Genomic DNA, 7,371 nt, shown 5'->3' with positions numbered 1-7,371 from the left:
ATGCTGCTGCACTTTGGTAGGTTAACTAAAGCCCAAGAAAATGGTTACTGGGTGTGTCTACATGTTCATTAATGGGCTTTTGCTACTGCACATTAAATTTAGTATCTTTAATGTGAGATACTAACTAAATGCTCATTACGCTGCCCTAATGCACAGTAGGAAAGTACATGCTTTTTCAGTTATCCAGGTTGTAGCCATATTGGTCTACAGGCAAAAGGAATCAGAACTCTTGGTAGCGGTGATATCTTTTATTAGACCAATGAGATTTTTGCAAAAAAAATTCTTTATTTGCAAGCTTTCAGGCACAAGCACCCTTCTTCAGGCATAGGAGAAAAGATTGTAAAAGTTCTCCTAGGAAGAAATGAAAGTTCATATTTCATAGGAGAGTTGAAGGTGTGGTAAAATCTCTTGTCTGGAACAGTTCATTTTAGGCAGATTAGGCTCAGAGAAAAGTTGGAATAGTCTGTTTACCTCAAAGTTGCTTGGTGGCAAGCAGGATGTAGAGTCGTATTTCCTTCTGGTTATGATGTTTCATATTTCACAGAAGAGTAAAAAGATGGAATGCTCTTCTGGGCAGGAATTTCTTATGTGGTGAGGTATCTCTGGGCTCTGATGCAAATTACCTCAAACAAAGGCAGGAGCAGGGTATAATGTTAAGTTGCTTAATTTTATTGCACATGAGTGTATTAGCACAGTTTTTGCCATGACGGTCAAACGCTCAGTAAAATAAGCTACTGTGCATTAAAGCACATGTGTAGATACACCCACTGTATGCAGAATTGCTGGCTTTAGAAATAAAGCCAGCCGATGCGTAGATGGAATGTAGAGGTGAACATGAGACAGAAGAAAGAGACAATCCAAGGGGCCTGATCTTTGTCATGTCAACTCACCAACTGGCTCACAGGTGATGACTTTATAAATGAGTGAGGAATTAGTGCTCCCAAAGTGGAGAACACAGGCACAGCCCTAGCTGCCAGGGTTTATAATGGAGGAGTTGCAGTGTGACACACAATACAGAATCATGTCTTAGGACCTCTCATGACATATAGCTCCAGGCAGGACCATTAATTTGCCCTTGGTGTGACCTGTACTTCTGTAAAGGTTCCTTTGTGGGGGAAAAAGGTGTAGTTTTCATGGTGCTCCTTGTTGACTGCCTTAAAGCACTATCCATCTGTGCCATTTTTACTCCATCTCTATACAATGGCTTTGCTCAGCCCCTGCCTGTAGTGTCTCAAGACTTCAGCATTTTTGTAAACAGCAAATACAAGCTGGAAAATGTTTCAGACCTGCAGTTCTGACTTCCCTCCATTAGAGGGCACTATTGTTCTAGAGATGACACGTGAGCCACTACAGTCTGGAAGATCTGCCTAGATCTCTTGTGCAGGTGCAGTTGGCTCTGGAAATGTTACTTTTGCCCACTGATGCTGTTGAGTACTTCAGTGCTACAGATGGCTTTGTGCTGGGAAGGTCACTTGTCCCAAAAGTTCTGTCCCACTTCACCAACTGTCTCCCTCCTTTTCATTTCTGTGCCCTTCATTTTTCGCTCCTGTCATTTTCTGCTTTTGTGATAACCCTACCAATTTAAAAGTCAATAATGACTCGGCATAAATGTGAACCATTTGCAAATCTAGAGCACTTGTTATCCAGGGAACCCAGGCTACTTTGCAGATACGAATGCTCCAAAACATCAGGACCTGTATATGGCATTCATTGACCTTACTAAGGCCTTTGATTCCATCAGCCACGAATCCTTGTGGAAAGTACTGGCCCAGGTATGGATGTCCTGAAAAGTACATCAAGGTCCTGAGCCTCCTGCATGACCAGATGGTCATTGCCCAACTCTGTTCTCCATGTTTTGTTAATTATCCTGGTTCTCATTAAGGACTGCTTTCCTTCCAGAACTGGCATTGAATACTGAATGGATAGAGGGCTCTTCAATCTGGGTCATTTTCAGTTGAAGACCAAAGTATTCAAAATGACCATCTTTGACCTTCAATATGCTGATGACTGTGCTATTCTTGTGCACGTTGAGGGAAACCTCCCGACAGTGCTGGCTCTTCTAGAAGAAGCCTACTGAACTTTGGGCCTCTCTCTCAACATAACATGGTGAAGTGCCCGAAGACTGGAAGAAGGCCAAATGTGGTGCATATCTTCAAGAAAGGGAGGAAAGTGGATCCGGCAAACTACAGGCCCATCAGCCTGACCCCTATACCGGGGAAGGTCTTAGAAAAGATTATTAAAGAGGCCATTCTTAACAGACTGGCCAATGGCAACATCCTGCGGGATTTTCATCACAGGTTTGTTGCGGGTAGGTCTTGCTTGACCAATCTAATTTCCTTTTATGACAAGGTGACCTATCACCTGGAAAAAGGAGAAGAGATTGATGTCATATATCTTGACTTTAAAAAAGCCTTCGATCTGGTATCCCATGATCACCTCTTAGCAAAACTGGCTAACTGCAGCCTCGGCCTCACCACTGTCTTCTGGCTGGGGAATTGGCTCTGTGGTCAGACCCAGAGGGTGGTGGTTGATGGAAATCAATTGTCGTGGTGCACTGTGACCAGTGGGGTCCCCCAAGGTTCAGTCCTTGTGCCTACACTATTTAACATCTTCATTAATGATGTGGACATTGGTATCAGAAGTGGACTGGCCAAGTTTGCTGACGACACCAAACTCTGGGGTTAAGCGTTAACACCTGAGGACAGGGGGGCAATCCAGGCTGACCTTGACAGGCTCAGGTGATGGGCAGATGAGAACCTGATGGTGTTTAACACCAAAAAATGCAAGGTTCTCCACCTTGGGAGAAAAAACCTGCAGCATGCTTATAGGCTCGGCATTGCTACACTGGCTAGCACTTTGGACGAAAGGGACTTGGGGGTCATGGTTGACCACAAGATGAACATGAGCCTTCAATGCGATGCTGCAGCTAGTAAAGTGAGCAAAATGCTGGCTTGCATCCATAGATGCTTCTCGAGCAAATCCCAGGACGTCATTCTCCCCTTGTACTCGGCCCTGGTGAGGCTGCAGCTGGAGTACTGCATCCAGTTTTGGGCTCCACAATTCAAAAAGGATGTGGAGAAGCTTGAGAGGGTGCAGAGGAGAGCCACACGCATGATCAGAGGTCAGGAAAACGGATCTTATGATGAGAGGCTGAGAGCCATGGGACTCTTCAGCCTGGAAAAGTGCAGGCTCAGGGGTGATCTGCTGGCCATCTGTAAGTTTATCAGGGGTGTTCACCAGGATCTGGGGGAACATCTGTTCACCAGAGCACCCCAAGGGATGACAAGGCTGAACGGTCACAAACTCCTCCATGACCGTTTCAGGTTGGACATAAGGAAGAACTTCTTTACTGTCTGAATCCCCAAGGTCTGGAATAGCCTGCCATCGGAGGTGGTTCAAGCACCTACTTTAAACGCCTTCAAGAGACATTTGGATGTTTATCTTGCTGGGATCCTATGATTCCTGCTGACTTCTTGCCCTTGGGGCAGGGGTCTAGACTCTGATCTTCTGAGGTCCCTTCCAGCCCTAATGACTATGAAATCTATGAAATCTAAATCTGGCTGCATTTGTGGATAGCCCTGGGATGTATGGGAACGTGGTTATGTGCTATCTACAATGCATACTTTAATCCACATTGTAACCAGTTCTCCCAACTTGCTTATAGGATCATAGAAAGGTAGAACTGGAAGAGACCTCACAAGGTCACCTAGTCTAGCCCCCTGTTCAAGGCAGGATCATTCCTGACTAAACCATCCCAGTCAAGTGTCTGTTTAACTGTAATACTATATGCTAGAAGAGGCCAAGGTGAAATGGCTGGGGGTATTAACTCTGGGCTTAGGACCCAGAGGCCTTGTTTCAGGGTGGGAGGAAGGGGTATGGGAGGGGGGATGAGGACCCACACTTAGACTGACCACGACTTTTCCATTTGATGATAGGAAAATTTATTGATACATAGTGATAACATAAAAGAAGCAATACAAACAATCAAGCAATATATTGACCTTGGGGATTCAGACAGTAAAGAAGTTCTTCCTTATGTCCAGCCTGAAACGGTTATGGAGGAGTTCCAGGGGGATGGGAATGGGGACCCCTATCAGAGAGGAGAGGGAGGAAGGATGGGGAGGAACCTGAGTAGAGGATGAAAAAGAGAGATGGGAAGGAACAGGGAGGGAGGGACCTTTTGTTATTCTTGAGTCTCTGCTTTTGTATTCTCCTTCCCTCTTGGTGACTCCTGATGACACTTCATCTGTAGCTATCACTTGTTGGTTCCTCTGTATGGTCACACATCCACGTAGCTTTCCAGGCCTTCTCCTAATTTGGTCCATTCCCTCAAAACCAGGACTTGAGACCCCCTGCTTTGGGGTCTTGTTAGCTGGTAACACTTTATCTTATGTTATGGGCAGTATGGTTCTCACACTGTTTTTCAGACTCTGTGGTCTTGTTGTGTTAGACAGCCTGTCTGCTTTGAAGGCAGTGATCTCATGTGACTGAGAGACCCAAGCTCTTTAGAAATCAATTAACCCCTGCTGCCCATCCTGAACCATTCTAATGCATATATCTATATCTACAAGCCAATAGCCAAAAACCCAAACCTTTAAATTCCATTTTCTAAGCCAGTGGCAGATATAGTTTGCCTGAAGACTGTGTTTAGTGGACATGGGTTGGTGTGAAGGCTGTGAAGGAGAAGCTGTGCCTGTTCCTTCTGCACTCATTAAATGTCTTGGGACTTGAAGATAGGGGCAGATCAAGGAGGGGTGCAGTGATGCTGTTGCGCCCTTCTTTGAATCTTGCTCCACCTAAACTTTAAAACCAACTGCCTGGGAAGGACAACAGTGTATCTATTCAGGCAGTATACAGATATTCAAATCGGTATACAAATATAAAATGGGTGGCACCTGGCTGGATGGCAGCAGTGTGGAAAAGGCTCTGGGCAGCTTGGTAGATCACAAAATCAATATGAGTCTGCAGTGTGATGCAGCTGTACAAAAGGCAAACTTTGGTTTGGGATGCATCAGTAGAAGCATTAGGTGCAAGACATGGCAGGTAATAGTGCCTCTCTACTCAGCATGGCTTAGGCCTCCTCTACAGTATTGTGTGCAGTTTTGGGCTCTACATTTTAAAAAGGGTGTGGAGAAGTAAGAAAGGGTCCATAGGTTGTTGACAAAGATGATAAAGGGCTTGGAAAGCACATCATATGAGGAGAGGCTGAAGGAGCTAGGCATGTTCAGTTTGCAGAAAAGGTGCTTAAGAGGGGACATGATCTTCTCCCTGATTCTTGCTAATCTCTCTCAACTTGACAGGTGGACTCGCTCTCCTTTTTGATGCTCTTGATGTTCCACTATTCAAACCATACTTTCTTTTGTAGTTCTGCTGTTTGTTAGCCATTCTTGGTAATGTCTGCCCTGTGTTTCACAGCCCTGCAAGCTGCTCTTATTTCCAACCAAAAACCTTAACTCCAGTGTGGTAGTATTAACTCAAGTGTAGAAATGACTGACAGTGAAGTATTGGAGGCAGTATGCAGATACTCAAGAAAGCTAGACTTTTGCTTTATGAATCTGAATAAGAAATGTATATTTAACTATACTGATTACAGAACTAATGACAGGAGGCAGCACTGATGTTTCAGGACATATCTCTGATCTGTATGAAAAACAGCATAGGCTAAGGGGAGTCCAACAAGTTGTATATATGCCTCCTGTGGCACCTGTCTGGAAGGGCACAGCTAAACACGGTGAATATAGAGAGAGCCTTGCAGGATTTAAGATAGAGCCCTACACAAGCACTTCCTGTATCTAAAATTCCTTTGTTTATCTGTAGAGGACACACTCTTAAGTTTGCTCAGTGTGTTAAATGAGTGTTCAGAAGATCAGTGCGTGCTTGTCATCAGTACTGATCTTGATAAGGAATTTTTCCACCTCCGCTCAGGAAAGTACTTGCAATTAAACCCCGTGTTGCAAAAAGTTTTTGGTGTGTTGGGGTTACGATATTTGTGCTTTGTAAACTGTACTGGGCAACATGGGATACAAAGCCTTGTGTGCTACTTCAGTATATATTTTTACTCAGTTGAAAATGCATTGATAAAGATTTTACTGATTAAAACAAAGGCTTTCAAAGGTTTACATTGCTATTAAAAATAATCATAAAAAAATAAACTGTTAGTAGGACTTTCCTGAGTAGGGTTAGCAGAGGGAGACCTAGATGAGAGTTTTTTCCCAGCACAAAATCCTTATTAAGATCTGTATTGATGACACATATGCACTGATCTTCTGAACTCTCAATGGGATCAAACTGCATTACGTGCTTTGGAACAGAATGATAGAATAGTTTGCTCTCTGTAAATACATTTCTGTGGTAAGGTGTTCTATTTTTGAGTCGGGTGCAATTAGCAGCTGAGTTCATGGCACTGCTGCTGAGTGAGGAGTCTGTGTGCGGCAGTCTTGCACACCTAGAAGGTAATGAACAACCAATATTGATTTGTCAAGAGCAAGTTACGGCTAACCAGCTTGCTACCTTCAGTTAAAAGTTGCAAGTCTTGTGGATGGGGGCGTATAAGGGTTGCAATACTTGACTATAGTAAGACTTTTGACACTGTCTCTCATTATGTACTTGTAACTAAGCTAAGGAAATAATTTAGATGAAACTACTGTAAGGTGGGTGTACATTAGTTTAGATAATTGTGTTCAAAGAGTAGCCATTAATGGCTCAAAGTTAAAATGGGAGGTTGGGTCTCAAATGGGATTTCCTGGCCTCATGCTGATGAGCTGCTGATTGTCAGCCAGCAGGGTCTGTACTGGGGCTGGTTTGAGACCTGGGTACTGTTCGATATCTGCATTAAGGACTTGGAAAATAGAACTGAGTGCAAATTTAGTTAATTTGTGGATGACACATGGCTGTGTGGGATTATAGACATTTAGAGAATAAGATTAGATTTCACAATGACCTTGATAAACTGGAAAAATATTCTGAAATAAATAGGATGAAATTCAGTAAAGTGCCAGTAGTACACAGAAGATGGAACAGTCAAATACACAAAGACAAAATGGGAAATGAATGGTTTGATTGCTGTTATGCAGAAAATGGTCTAGGCATTATACCAGATCACAAGCTGAATACAACGTAGCAATGTAATGTTGTTGTAAAAAAAGCCAATAGCATATTGGGTTTTATTAGCTGAGGTGTTTGCACACAAGTCAAGGAAAATGATCCTCCCACTGTGTTCGGTGGGAAATCAACTCAACTCAGGAAGGAAATCACCATATTCTACAACAACTTAAGAAAGAAAAATCCAGAGATCTTCCCAAACATTATATAATGTATACAAAGAGACTATCAAAGATTTTCCATCCAACATAAAAAGAAGAGATGGAACCA

The sequence above is a fragment of the Alligator mississippiensis genome, chromosome 5 (genome assembly GCF_030867095.1).
Source record: "Alligator mississippiensis isolate rAllMis1 chromosome 5, rAllMis1, whole genome shotgun sequence".
NCBI lineage: Eukaryota > Metazoa > Chordata > Crocodylia > Alligatoridae > Alligator > Alligator mississippiensis.
This window is presented reverse-complemented; position numbering follows the sequence as displayed.